The 15,619-nt window shown below is 36.7% G+C and overlaps 1 long non-coding RNA gene across 1 annotated transcript in view; it reads right to left on the bottom strand.

The window, feature by feature from the left end:
* The window catches only part of LOC137201778 (uncharacterized), a 100,501-nt gene that overhangs the window by 3,451 nt on the left and 81,431 nt on the right, over nt 1-15,619 (bottom strand). The gene's annotated exons all lie outside the window — the stretch shown is intronic.

Here is a 15,619-nt window from a genome sequence, read left to right as displayed (position 1 = left end):
AAAGGCATCTAATATCTGACCTACATATCATGATATTTAGGAAACATTACCAAGTCATGATAAATAGACCTATATAGATTTGTGGAATTTTTGCTTCATGGATCTTATCTTTGGACACTTAGCACCCACTCCCACCTCTTCTGAATTCCCTCCTGTGCCATAGGGGCTAGAAGGCAAAAACCTACATTTTTCAGACTGTCTTATAGCTGGGGTTTTAGATGCAGCTTAGGTTCCTCAAGCATGACACAGTTGGGTATGAATGTGGAGGCCATTTTCCAGCTGCTGTTGTGTTTGGGAAGCGAGTCCCAACAGATATAAGTGTGCCAGTGTCCAGTTACCAGCTTTGTGAGTTGTCAGCCGTGTCAACGACACATGTGACGGCAGGAATAGCAGCAGCTGGCCTCCTGATTTCTGCTCCTCCAACTCTTTCACAAGTGTGTAAACACCCAAATTCCTGTGTTAAGTCCTCTCTACTCAAATATCTAGAGTGAATTCTGTTTTCTTCACTGAATCCCGATATGGTATTCCAGTCGCTTATGTTTTCTAGGAATTAGGGAAATTAGTTTCCCAGAAGAGCCTAATTTTGTTTGTTAACCGAGTTGTTTAATGTTAAAAAGGGATCTTTGGCATATCATAAATATTTGTATTTCTTAAACATAAGCGTAATTTAAATATCTGGTCATTTTCAATATAAATCTAGTAATTTTTCCATAAACCTTTTACTTGATCTTTGACTACTATTTTAATAACTGATAAGTTTAACAGAATAATTAATCCCAAATAATTAACACCATCATTAATTATAAGCAGTTTAAACTACAATCACAAAATTTCAATGTATCTCTCTGGTCCTTCATAGATCTAACAGGGTAGACCTAGACATTTAGCAAACTAAAAGCTATTGATTTGTTCTGTCTTTAGCTACTGGAAATTACATTGAAGGTCAAGGTTTCCTGTAGGAATTTCTTCTGCATGAGGAAAACCATTAGAGAAAGGCCATTTCCAGGCAAATTAATCTTTTTTGAAAAGATATTCACCACATTAGTACAATATGAAAACCCAAGCAATTAGCAGAATTCTTCATTCTTAGAGTTGCAGGCTTAAGTTCAACATTTCTTGATTCATTGCCCATGATTCATTATTTTGAATAGCTGTGTTCCAGGCTAAGACCCCATGTTTGACAATCACAGCAATAAAACTCAGAAATGATGTTCAGTATTATTCATGAGGTGCCCATACACAAAATTTGTTTCTATATACCACAGTTATTTACTGACTCCTGGTTAACTTTTCAATCTCATTTTTAAAAATGAGACGTCTTTTTTTTTTCTTTTTTTTTTTTTTGCGGTACACGGGCCTCTCACTGTTGTGGCCTCTCCCGTTGCGGAGCACAGGCTCCGGACGCACAGGCTCAGCGACGATGGCTCACGGGCCCAGCCGCCCCGCAGCATGTGGGATCCTCCCGGACCGGGGCACGAACCCGCGTCCCCCGCATTGGTAGGCAGACTCCCAACCACTGCGCCACCAGGGAAGCCCGAGACGTCTTTTTTAAAGACGGTATTCCTGAATATAGTCTTTCAACTGTAAAGTCACAAAATGTTGAATTTTATAATGTTAACTGTGCCCTGACAAAAAATCAACCATCCTTTGTGGGTCAACAGAGTCTGATTAGGTGGTATAAGGAAGATATTTCTATCAAAATAAAAGGTTCCTACTTGAATAAGATATTTACATCTAGTTTGTCACAGTACTTGGAAGTCAACAATTAGAGATTAAGGCTTTGGTTAAATTAGAAGCTCTTAAAATACAAATTCTCATAGGAAAGGTAGCGCCAATAAAAAATTTTTTTAATTTTAAAAAAATTTTAATTAAAAAGGAAAAAAATTTAAAAAAGGATGTCTATATGTGGATAACTGAGTCACTTTGCTGTAAAGCAGAGATTGCCACAACATTGTAAATCAACTATACTTCCATTAAAATTTAAAAAAAGAAAGGAAAGGTAACACCAAAAGTCCAACCAACAAAACAAGACCATATAAAACAAATCAGTGGCATTACATAATAAATCATCATACAATGAGATGATATACAGTAAAGAAGAATGAGCTACAGCTACAAGCATCCATAAAAATAAACCTAAATGAGATCATGTTAAGCAGAAAAAGGCAATATAAAATGGGGTGTTTCCATTTATATAAAGTTCAAAAACAAAACTAAACTAAAAAATATATTGATTAGGAATAGTTACTTATATGGCTTTAAAAAGCTATAAAAAAGAGAATGGACTTGAGGACACAGGGAGGGGGAAGTGTAAGCTGGAACAAAGTGAGAGAGTGGCACTGACATATATACACTACCAAATGTAAAACCGATAGCTAGTGGGAAGAAGCTGCATAGCACGGGAAGATCAGTTCAGTGCTTTGTGACCACTTAGAGGGGTGGGATAGGGAGGGTGAGAGTGAGGGAGAGGCAAGAGGGAAGAGATGTGGGGTTATATGTATATGTATAGCTGATTCACTTTGTTATAAAGCAGAAACTAACACACCATTGTAAAGCAATTATATTCCAATAAAAATGTTAAATAAATAGTGAAAAACAAAACAAAAAAAAGCTATAAAAAGAAAGCATGCAGAGAAGCATTTAAGAACACATATAAGAAAGATGCTTCTAAGAGTGCTACTTGCTTGCCATGTTGAGAACAATCAGTACTATATCAGTGAATGCATGAGGCAGCCTTTCTGTAATGCATGTACAAAAGTGCTTAAGAACACATGTGGACTTCCCTGATGGCACAGTGGTTAAGAATCTGCCTGCCAATGCAGGGGACACAGGTTCGATCCCTGGTCTGGGAAGATCCCACATGCCGTGGAGCAACTAAGCCCATTTGCCACAACTACTGAACCCACATGCCACAACTAGTGAAGCCCGCGGACATAGAGCCTGTGCTCCGCAACAAGAGAAGCCACCGCAATGAGAAGCCCATCCACCACAATGAAGAGTAGCCCTCCTCGCCACAACTAGAGAAAGCCCATGCGCAGCAAGAAGACCCAATGCAGCCAAAAAGGAAGGAAGGAAGGAAGGAAAGGAAGGAGGGAGGGAGAGAGAGAAGGAGGGAGGGAGGGAGGAAGGAAGGATTATTAAAAAGAACACTTGTAATAAAGATGTTTGTAAGGAAAAAACAATCTTGTTATAGACTGAACTGTGTACCCTAACCCAATCTGCCTGATGTTCTTATTAAGAAAAAAAAAAAAAAAAGCTGTGAAGAGTAGCCAGTAAATGATAAACACTAAACTTAGGCCAGCAGTTACCTCTGGAGAGAATACAATTAAGGAGATTCGTGTGGGGGCTTCCAAGTTATTGAAAATGGTCTATTTGTAATACATGTATTATAAGTTCTCTAGTATGTTAGATGTCATGATTAAAAAGTTTAAAACTAATTTTAAAGTTAAATATGAGCTTCCATGATTAAAAAATGGAGGGAGCCCGAGCTATGGGCAGTCACACACACTTTTTGCACCTCCATTTCTAGTAGAGGCCATTGTGTACCACCAAGATCCCTTACCCTGGGTCTGAAGTACACACACACACCTCCTAGGAGTGCTGGCAACCACCATCTCTCAGCTGAGTCCCTCTTTGGGACTTGACTTTGGCCAGAGACAGCCATAAACCCCCTTCCCAGGGAAAGCCCATATCCACAGATCGGTTAAATTGAGATTATAAAGGTCTAGCCCCCTTTTTCCTCAGAAAATTTAAATGTGATGACATAAACATGCTCTAAATTGTTATGTAAAATATTAGAAATATTTGAGGTTCATTGAGAAAATATGACAGTTACATATTATTGAAAACAGGTATCATTCTATAAAATGACAAGTTATCAAAATTGCGTACTGTCCAGAAACTCTTTAACTTGAGGAGATGTTTTTCATCAGAAACCTCTTATAGTAATAAAGGTGCTGTACCATTTTGAATACAAAACACCAAAATGGAATTTCTAGTTTTACTTTATATGGATGTGATACATTCTTTCTTAAATGTAATGAAAACAAAATATAAAAGCCTAATTTTGCCTTCTAAAGAAATATTACCAATGTAAGTAATTCCACGTTAGTTATCACCATGCTGCTGTTAAAAGGCTGATATATTTAGAGACAGGAATTCAAGGGACAATGCATCTTGAACATGATACCAGCATTTGTCTTTCAGCCCTATTTGAGAATCAGGTGGTAACTTCTAAGGTCTGCATTAAACAGAAAAACTTCACCTTTTGTCAGTTCTGCTTAACAACGAGGTAAACTCAGAAGGGGCCTCCTAAATGACAAAACAAGTGGGAAATTTTGAGAGAGGCAGAAAGAATCTATTGTGGCTTAAAATACAAAAGAGTACAGAAAGCATCTGAAGGCTCCTAGGTTTCAGGTTAAAAGTGGAATGTAAAAACTTCATTAACGTTTTGATTCCTTTCTTCAGTCTGTTTGTATAACAATGTCCATTCAGATATGAACTCTCTAAACCTACCCACCTGGAATTCTCAAGAACTTCATCTGCTCAAGGATTCATCCAGTGAAATATTCTCTCACTGAAAATGGTACTAAGGAATATTTACTGGGATAGTATGACAGTTATTACATCAGTGTCAACATAAACAAGCCAGTATACCCAAAAAATACTTATCAACTTTCCCTCGGATTATGTTAAGGCTCTGCCATCTTTGAGCATACCTAAACCTTTTCAATACTATTCACCCTTCATTCATTTATTCAACAGATATTTGTTTGGTGCCTGTGATGTGTCAGATACAGTGCTCAGCACTAGGGATATGATGACAAGATGAAGATGACCCAGCTCTTGTGGGGTTTACAAGGGTCTGTGATTTCACTGAGAATTGGCAGTCACCATATAACATTAACTGGTAAAAAGTTTCACATAGTTATCATTTGCCCACTGTGTAAAGTAGAATTTCCTTTTCTTTGTTCTAAAACTATTTCAACGAAAAACTCTCTCTTAAGCCTTTAAAGTGGGCACAGCATTCTTCTTAGTTTATACCTGAAGAACCTGGCAGTACAGCTGCAGAAGCAGATTGTACACTTATGGCCAGACCAAGAAAGCTATAAATCCATATATTTGCTATTTGGCCTAGAGTGCTACAAAAATTTAAAAAAAGAAAATCTACTCTCAAAAGTACTCTGAAAGAAGGACGTGGACCAACAAGCATGGTTCCAGGTGACTCAATATCACCCACAAAAGTGAAGTACAAATATTTTCTCCCATTCCCAAACAAAACAAAAGTTGTCTTTTCATTTTGTTTACAGTTTTCTTTGTTGTGCAAAAGTTCTTAAGTTTAATTAGGTCCCATTTGTTTATTTTTGCATTTATTTCCATTACTCTAGGAGACAGATCAAAAAAAATATATATAGCTGTGATTTATGTCAAAGAGTGTTCTGCCTGTGTTTTCCTCTAGGAGTTTTTTTTATAGTATCTGTCTTACATTTATATCTTTAATCCGTTTTGAGTTTATTTTTGTATATGGTGTTAGAGAATGTTCTAGTTTCATTCTTCTATATGTAACTGTCTGGCACCACTTATTGGCAACAAAAAGACAGCCTATGGAACAGGAGAAAATATTTGCAAATGATGCAACCCACAAGAGATTGATTTCCAAAACATATAAACAGCCCATACAGCTCAATATCAAAAAAACCCCAACACAATCAAAAAAGGGACAGACGACCTAAATAGACATTTCTCCAAATAAGACATACAGATGTCCAACACGCACATGAAAAGATGCTCAACATTGCTAATCATTAGAGAGATGCAAAGCAAAACTACAATGAGATATCACCTCACACTCGTCAGAATGGTCATCATCAAAAAGTCTTCAAATAATAAATGTTGGAGAGGATGTGGAGGAAAGGGAACCCTCCTACACTGTTGGTGAGAATGTAAATTACTACAGCCACTATGGAGAATAGTAAGGAGGTTTCTCAAAAAACTAAAAATAAAGTTACCATATGATCCAGTAATACCACTCCTAGGCATATATCCAAAAAAGAAGAAAACTCTAATATGAATAGATACATGCTACCCAGCAAGGATCTCATTCAGATTTGATGGAGAAATTAAAACCTTTACAGACAAGCAAAAGCTAGAGAATTCAGTACCACCAAACCAGCTTTACAACAAATGCTAAAGGAACGTCTCTAGGAAGGAAATACAAGAGAAGGAAAAGACCTACAATAACAAACCCAAAACAATTAAAATGGTAATAGGAACATACATATTGATAATTATCTTAAATGTAAATGGATTAAATGTCCCAACCAAAAGACATAGACTGGCTGAATGGATACAAAAACAAGACCCGTATATATGCTGTTTACAAGAGACCCACTTCAGACCTAGGGACACATATAGACTGAAAGTGAGGGAGGGGATGGAAAAAGATATTACATGCAAATGGAAATCAAAAGAAAGCTGGAGTGGCAATTCTCATATCAGAAAAAATAGACTTTAAAATAAACACTGTTACAAGAGACAAAGGACACTACATAATGATCAAGGGACCAATCCAAGAAGAAGATATGACAATGGTAAATATTTATGCACCGAACATAGGAGCGCCTCAATCATAAGGCAAGTACCAACAACCATAAAAGGGGAAATCGATAGTAACAAAATCATATCATGGGACTTTAACACCCCACTTTCACCAATGGACAGATCATCCAAAATGAAAATAAATAAGGAAACAGAAGCTTCAAATGATACATTAAACAAGATGGACTTAACTGATATTTACAGTACATTCCATCCAAAAACAACAGAATACACTTTTTTCTCAAGTGATCATGGTACATTGTCCAGGTTAGATCATATCTTGGGTCAAAAATCAAGCCTCGGTAAATATAAGAAAATTGAAATTATATCAAGTATCTTTTCCGACCACAATGCTATGAGACTAGATATCAATTACAGGAAAAAATCTGTAAAAACTACAAACACATGGAGGCTAAACAATACACTACTTAATAACCAAGACACCACTGAAGAATTCAAAGAGGAAATCAAAAAATACCTAGAAGCAAATGACAATGAAAACACAATGACACAAAAATTATGGAATGCAGCAAAAGCAGTTCTAACAGGGAAGTTTATAGCAATACAATCGTAACTTAAGAAACAAGAAACATCTCAAATAAACAACCTAACCTTACACCTAAAGCAATTAGAGAAAGAAGAACAAAAAACACAAAGTTAGCAGAAGGAAATAAATCATAAAGATCAGATCAGAAATAAATGAAAAAGAAATGAAGGAAACAATAGCAAACATCAATAAACCTAAAAGCTGGTTATTTGAGAAGATAAGCAAAATTGATAAACCATTAGCCAAATTCATCAAGAAAAAAAGGGAGAAGACTCAAATCAATAGAATTAGAAATGAAAAAGGAGAAGTAACAACTGACACTGCAGAAATACAAAGGATCATGAGAGATTACTACAAGCATCTATATGTCAATAAAATGGACAACCTTGAAGAAATGGACAAACTCTTAGAAATGCACAACGTTCCAAGACTGAACCAGAAAGAAATAGAAAATAAGAACACACCAATCACAAGCACTGAAATTGAAACTGTGATTAAAAATCTTCCAACAAACAAAAGCCCAGGACCAGATGGCTTCACAGGCGAATTCTATCAAACATTTAGTGAAGGGTTTCCCTGGTGGCACAGTGATTGGGAGTCCACCTGCCGATGCACGGGACACGGGTTCGTGCCCCGTCCGGGAGGATCCCACATGCCGCAGAGTGGCTGGGCCCAGGAGCCATGGCCGCTGAGCCTGCGCATCCGGAGCCTGTGCTCCGCAATGGGAGAGGTCACAACAGTGAAAGGCCCGCATACCATAAAACAAAAACATTTAGTGAAGAGCTAACACCTATCCTTCTCAAACTCTTCCAAAATATAGCACAGGGAGGAACACTCCCAAACTTATTCTATGAGGCCATCATCACCCTGGTACCAAAACCAGACAAAGATGTCACAAAGAAAGAAAACTACAGGCCAATATCACTGATGAATATAGATGCAAAAATCCTCAACAAAATACTAGCAAACAGAAACCAACAGCACATTAAAAGGATCATACACCATGATCAAGTGGGGTTTTTCCCAAGAATGCAAGGATTCTTCAATATACGCAAATCAATGTGATACACGATATTAACCAATTGAAGAAATAAATCCATATGATGATCTCAATAGATTCAGAGAAAGCTTTCAACAAAATTCAATACCCATTTATGATAAACACTCTCCAGATGGGCTTCCCTGGTGGCGCAGTGGTTGAGAGTCCACCTGTCGATGCAGGGGACACGGGTTCGTGCCCAGGTCCAGGAAGATCCAACATGCTGCAGAGCAGCTGGGCCTGTGAGCCATGGCTGCTAAGCCTGTGCGTCCGGAGCCTGTGCTCCGCAATGGGAGAGGCCACAACAGTGAGAGGCCCACATCCTGCAAAAAAAAAAAAAAAAAAAAAAAAAACCTCCAGAAAGTAGGCATAGAGGGAACTTTCTGAACATAATAAAGGCCATATATGACAAACCCACAGCCAACATCGTCCTCAATGCTGAAAAACTGAAACCATTTCCACTAAGATCAGGAACAAGACAAGGTTGCCCGCTCTCACCACTATTATTCAACATGGTTTTGGAAGTTTTGGCCACAGGAATCAGAGAAGAAAAAGAAATAAAAGGAATCCAAATCAGAAAAGAAGAAGTAAAGCTGTCACCTTTTGCAGATGACATGATACTATACATACAGAATCCTAAAGATGTGACGAGAAAACTACTAGAGCTCATCAATGAATTTGGTAAAGTAGCAGCATACAAAATTAATGCACAGAAATCTCTGGCATTCCTATACACTAACGATGAAAAATCTGAAAGTGAAATTAAGAAAACACTCCCATTTACCATTGCAAAAAAAGAATAAAATATCTAGGAATAATCCTACATAAGGAGACGAAAGACCTACATGCAGAAAACTGTAACACACTGATGAAAGAAATTAAAGATGACACAAATATATGGAGTGATATACCATGTTCTTGGATTGGAAGAATCAACATTGTGAAAATGACTATACTACCCAAAGCATACTATAGGTTCAATGCAATCCCTATCAAACTACTAATGGCATTTTTCACAGAACTAGAACAAAAAATTTCTCAATTTCTATGGAAATACAAAAGACCCCGAATAGCCAAAGCAATCTTGAGAAAGAAAAATGGAGCTGGAGGAATCAGGCTCCCTGACTTTAGACTATACTACAAAGCTACAGTAATCAAGACAGTATGGTACTGGCACAAAAACAGAAATATAGATCAGTTGAACAGGATAGAAAGCCCACAGTTAAACCCACACACATATGGTCACCTTATCTTTGATAAAGGAGGCAAGAATATACAGTGGAGAAAAGACAGCCTCTTCAATAAATGGTGCTGGGAAAACTGGACAGCTACATGTAACAGAATGAAATTAGAACACTCCCTAACACCATACACAAAAATAAACTCAAAATGGATTAAGGACCTAAATGTAAGGCCAGACACTATCAAACTCTTAGAGGAAAACATAGACAAAACACTCTATGACATAAATCACATCAAGATCCTTTCTGACCCACCTCCTAGAGAAATGGGAATATAAACAAATGGGACCTAATGAAACTTAAAACCTTTTGCACAGCAAAGGAAACCATAAACAAGACCAAAAGACAACCCTCAGAATGGGAAAAAATATTTGCAAATGAAGTAACTGACAAAGGATTAATCTCCAAAATTTACAAGCAGCTCATGCAGCTCAATATCAAAAAAACAAACAACCCTATCCACAAATGGGCAGAAGACCTAAATAGACATTTCTCCAAAGAAGATATACAGATTGCCAACAAACACATGAAAGAATGCTCAACATCATTAATCATTAGAGAAATGCAAATCAAAACTACAATGAGATATCATCTCACACCGGTCAGAATGGACATCATCAAAAAAATCTGTAAACAATAAATGCTGGAGAGGGTGTGGAGAAAAGGGAACCTTCTTGCACTGTTGGTGGGAATGTAAATTGATACAGCCACTATGGAGAACAGTATGGAGGTTCCTTAAAAAACTAAAAATAGAACTACCAAAAGACCCAGCAATCCCATTACTGGGCATATACCCTGAGAAAACCATGGTTCAAAGAGTCATGTACCAAAATGTTCATTGCAGCTCTATTTACAATACAGGACATGGAAGCAACCTAAGTGTCCATCAACAGATGAATGAATAAAGAAGATGTGGCACATATATACAATGGAATATTACTCAGCCATAAAAGGAAACGAAATTGTGTGAATTGTAGTGAGGTGGATGGACCTCAAGTCTGTCATACATAGTGAAGTAAGTCGGAAAGAGAAAAACAAATACCATATGCTAACACATATATATGGAATCTAAAAAAAAAACAAAAAACAAAAAAATGGTCATGAAGAACCTAAGGGCAAGACGGGAATAAAGACGCAGACCTACTAGAGAATGGACTTGAGGATACAGGGAGAGGGAGGGGGAATGGTAAGCTGGGACAAAGTGAGAGAGTGGCATGGACATATATACACTACCAAACGTAAAATAGATAGCTACTGGGAAGCAGCCGCATAGCACAGAGAGATCAGCTCAGTGCTGTGTGACCACCTAGAGGGGTAGGATAGGGAGGGTGGGAGTGAGGGAGGAAGATGCAAGAGGGAAGAGATATGGGGACATATGTATATGTATAACTGATTCACTTTGTTGTAAAGCACAAACTAACACACCATTTTAAATCAATTATACTCTAATAAAGATGTTTTAAAAAAGGGGAGAGATACAGGCACCCCAGTGTTCATAGCAGCACTATTTACAATAGCCAAGACATGGAAGCAACATAAATGTCCATGGACAGATGAATGGATAAAAAAAGACGTGGTTTATATATACAATGGAATATTAGTCAGCCATAAAAAGAATGAAGTAATGTCATTTGTAGCAATGTGGGTGGACCTAGAGAATATCATACTAAGTGAAATACATCAGAGAAAGATAAATATCATATGCTATCACTTATAAGTGGAATCTAAAAAAATTATACAAAGGAACTTACAAAACATAAATAGACTCACAGACATAGAAAACAAACTTATGGATTCCAAAGGGGAAACGGGGAGCAGATAAAATAGGAGTTTGAGATTAACAGGTACACACTACTATAGTAAAATTGATAAGCAACGTGGACCTACTGTATAGCACAGGGAACTATATTTAATATCTTGTAATAAGCTATAATAGAAAGGAATCTGAAAAAGAATATGTATATTCTTTTTCATATATATGAAAAATTATATATATATATATATACAACTTTGCTGTACACCTGAAACTAACAGAATATTGTCAATCAACTTTACTTCAATTTTTAAAATATATATTTATTTATTTATTTGGTTGTACCAGGTCTTAGTTTTGCAGCAGGCAGACCCCTTAGTTGTGGCTCAAGGGCTCCTTACTTGTGGCATGTGAAATCTTTGTTGTGGCAAGCATATGGGATCTAGTTACCTGACCAGCGATCGAACCCAGGCCCCCTGCATCGGGAGTGCAGAGTCTTAACCACTGGGCCACCAGGGAGGTCCCAACTTTACTTCAATTTTTTTTAAAAAAAGTGCAGTACAAACAAATACTTGTAGAGACCTTAGGTCAAAGCATTAATCGACACTGAACCCCAATTTTCAACACAGGTATTCATCCCAAGTTCATTCATAGTTCCTTACCTATCCACAGACATATATCCTACCAATACAACCTTCCCACACAGATGGTTCATGGTGAATATAGCTTATTCCAAAGGGTTTACTCTATAGTTTTTTGAAGAAGGCAGCAACTTCAGTTATGCCAAAGCAATACCCCTGAGATCACAGCAATAATAACTCTCATGTTGGGAGTTCACAGTGTGTGCCAAGCACTGTGCTACGTCTTTCATTATATTATCTCTGCAAGGCACCCTTTTTTTTTTTTTAACATCTTTATTGGAGTATAATTGCTTTACAAGGTGTGTTAGTTTCTGCCTTATAACAAAGTGAATCAGCTCTACATATACATATATCCCCATATCTCTTCCCTCTTGCTTCTCCCTCCCTCTGATCCTCCCTATCCCAGCCTTCTAGGTGGTCAAAAAGCACCGAGCTGATCTCCCTGTGCTATGCGGCTGCTTCCCACTAGCTATCGGTTTTACATTTGGTAGTGTAAATATGTCCATGCCATTGGATTCTTCCAATCCAATAACATGGTATATCTCTCCATCTATTTGTATCATCTTTAATTTCTTTCATCAGTGTCTTATAGTTTTCTGCATACAGGTCTTTTGTAGCCTTAGGTAGGTTTATTACTAGGTATTTTATTCTTTTTGTTGCAATGGTAAATGGAAGTGTTTTCTTAATTTCACTTTCAGATTTTTCATCATTAGTGTATAGGAATGCAAGTGCATTAATTTTGTATCCTGCTACTTTACCAAATTCATTGATTAGCTCTAGTAGTTTTCTGGTGATATCTTTAGGATTCTACATATATAGTATCATGTCATCTGCAAACAGTGACAGCTTTAGTCTTCTTTTCCAATTTGGATTCCTTTTGTTTCTTTTTCTTCTCTGATTGCTGTGGCTAAAACTTCCAAAACAATGTTGAATAATAGTGCTGAGAGTGGGCAAACTTGTCTTGTTCCTGATCATAGTGGAAATGGCTTCAGTTTTTCAGCATTGAGGATGATGTTGGCTGTGGGTTTTTCATATATGGCCTTTATTATGTTGAGGTAAGTTCCCTCTATACCCATTTTCTGGAGGGTTTTTATCATAAATGGGTGTAGAATTTTGTTGAAAGCTTTTTCTGTATCTATTGAGATGACCATATGGTTTTTCTCCTTCAATTTGTTAACATGGTTTATCACATTGATTGATTTGCATATATTGAAGAATCCTTGCATTCCTGGGATAAACCCACTTGATTATGGTGTATGATCCTTTTAATGTGCTGTTGGATTCTGTTTCCTAGTGTTTTGTTGAGGATTTTTGCATCTGTGTTCATCAGTAATATTGGCCTGTAGTTTTCTTTCTTTGTGACATCTTTGGTTTTACTATCAGGTTGAAGGCGGTCTCATAGAATGAGTTTGGGAGTGTTTCTCTCTCTGCTATATTTTGGAAGAGTTTGAGAAGGATAGGTGTTAGCTCTTCTCTAAATGTTTGATAGAATTTGCCTGTGAAGCCATCTGGTCCTGGGCTTTTGTTTGCTGGAAGATTTTTAATCACAGTTTTAATTTCAGTGCTTGTGATTGGTCTGTTTATATTTTCCCTTTTTTCCTGTTTCAGTCTCAGAAGGTTGTGCTTTTCTAAGAATTTTTCCATTTCTTCAAGGTTGTCCATTTTACTGGCATATAGTTGCTTGTAGTAATCTCTCATGATCCTTTGTATTTCTGCAGTGTCAGTTGTTACTTCTCCTTTTTCATTTCTAATTCTACTGATTTGGGTCTTCTCCCTTTTTTTCTTGATGAATCTGGCTAATGGTTTATCAATTTTGTTTATCTTCTCAAAGAACCAGCTTTTAGTTTTATTCATCTTTACTATCATTTCCTTCATTTCTTTTTCATTTGTTTCTGATCTGATCTTTATGATTTCTTTCCTTCTGCAATCTTTGGGTTTCTTTTGTTCTTTCTCTAATTGCTGTAGGTGTACGGTTTGGTTGTTTATTTGAGATGTTTCTTGTTTCTTAAGGTACGATTGTATTGCTATAAACTTCCCTCTTAGAACTGCTTTTGCTGCATTCCATAATTTTCGTGTCATTGTGTTTTCATTGTCATTTGCTTCTAGGTATTTTTTGATTTCCTCTTTGATTTTTCCAGTGATCTTGGTTATTAAGTAGTGTATTGTTTAGCCTCCATGTGTTTGTATTTTTACAGATTTTTTCCTGAAATTGATATCTAGTCTCATAGCATTGTGGCCAGAAAACATAGTTGATAATGATTTCAATTTTCTTGAATTAACCAACACTTGATTTGTGACCCAAGATATGATCTATCCTGGAGAATGTTCCATGAGCACTTGAGAAGAAAGTGTATTCTGTTGTTTTTGGATGGAATATTCTATAAATATCAATTAAGTTCATCTTGTCTAATGTGTCATTTAAAGCTTGTGTTTCCTTATTTATTTTCATTTTGGATGATCTGACCATTGGCGAAAGTGGGGTGTTAAAGTCCCCTACTATTATTGTGTTACTGTCGATTTCCTCTTTTATGGCTGTTAGCATTTGCCTTATGTTTTGAGGTGCTCCTATGTTGGGTGCATAAATATTTACGATTGTTACATCTTCTTGGATCGATCCCTTGATCATTATGTAGTGTCCTTCTTTATCTATTGTAATAGTCTTTGTTTTAAAGTCTATTTTGTCTGATATGAAAATTGCCACTCCAGCTTTCTTTTGATTTCCATTTGCATGGAATATCTTTTTCCATCCCCTCACTTTTAGTCGTATGTGTCCCTAGGTCTGAAGTGGGTCTCTTGTAGACAGCATATATATGGGTCTTGTTTTTGTATCCATTCAGCCAGTCTATGTCTTTTGGTTGGGTCATTTAATCCATTTACATTTAAGATAATTATCAATATGTATGTTCTTATTACCATTTTCTTAATTGTTTTGGGTTTGTTATTGTAGGTCTTTTCATTCTCTTGTGTTTCCTGCCTAGAGAAGTTCCTTTAGCATTTGTTGTAAAGCTGGTTTTGTGGTGCTGAATTCTCTTACCTTTTGAAATTAAAGGTTTTAATTTCTCTGTCAAATCTGAATGAGATCCTTGCTAGGTAGAATAATCTTGGTTGTACGTTTTTCCCTTTCATCACTTTAAATATGTCCTGTCACTCCCTTCTGGCTTGCAGAATTTCTGCTGAAAGATCAGCTCTTAACCTTTTGGGGATTCCCTTGTATATTATTTGCTTTGTTTCCCTTGATGCTTTTAATATTTTTTCTTTGTATTTAATTTTTGATAGTTTGATTAATATGTGTCTTGGCATGTTTCTCCTGGGACTTATCCTGTATGGGATTCTCTGCCCTTCCTGGACTTGATTAACTATTTCGTTTCCCATATTAGGGAAGTTTTCAACTATAAACTCTTCAAATATTTTCTCAGTCCCTTTCTTTTTCTCTTCTTCTTCTGGGACCACTATAATTTGAATGTTGGTGCAGTTAATGTTGTCCCAGAGGTCTCTGACACTGTCCTCAATTCTTTTCATTATTTTTTTCCTTTATTCTGCTCTGCAGTAGCTATTTCCACTCTTTTATCTTCCAGGTCACTTATCCATTCTTCTGCATCAGTTATTCTGCTATTGATTCCTTCTAGAGAATTTTTAATTTCATTTATTCTGTGGTTCATCATTGTTTTTTTTTTGCTCTTTTATTCTTCTAGGTCCTTGTTAAACGTTTCTTGTATTTTCTCCATTCTATTTCCAAGATTTTGGGTTATTATTCTGAATTCTTTTTCAGGTAGACTGCCTATTTCCTCTTCATTTGTTAGG

Source organism: Pseudorca crassidens, chromosome 11 (genome assembly GCF_039906515.1).
Source record: "Pseudorca crassidens isolate mPseCra1 chromosome 11, mPseCra1.hap1, whole genome shotgun sequence".
Lineage (NCBI taxonomy): Eukaryota > Metazoa > Chordata > Mammalia > Artiodactyla > Delphinidae > Pseudorca > Pseudorca crassidens.
Note: the sequence above shows the minus strand (reverse complement) of the source record. Positions and strands in the feature narration are given on the sequence as shown.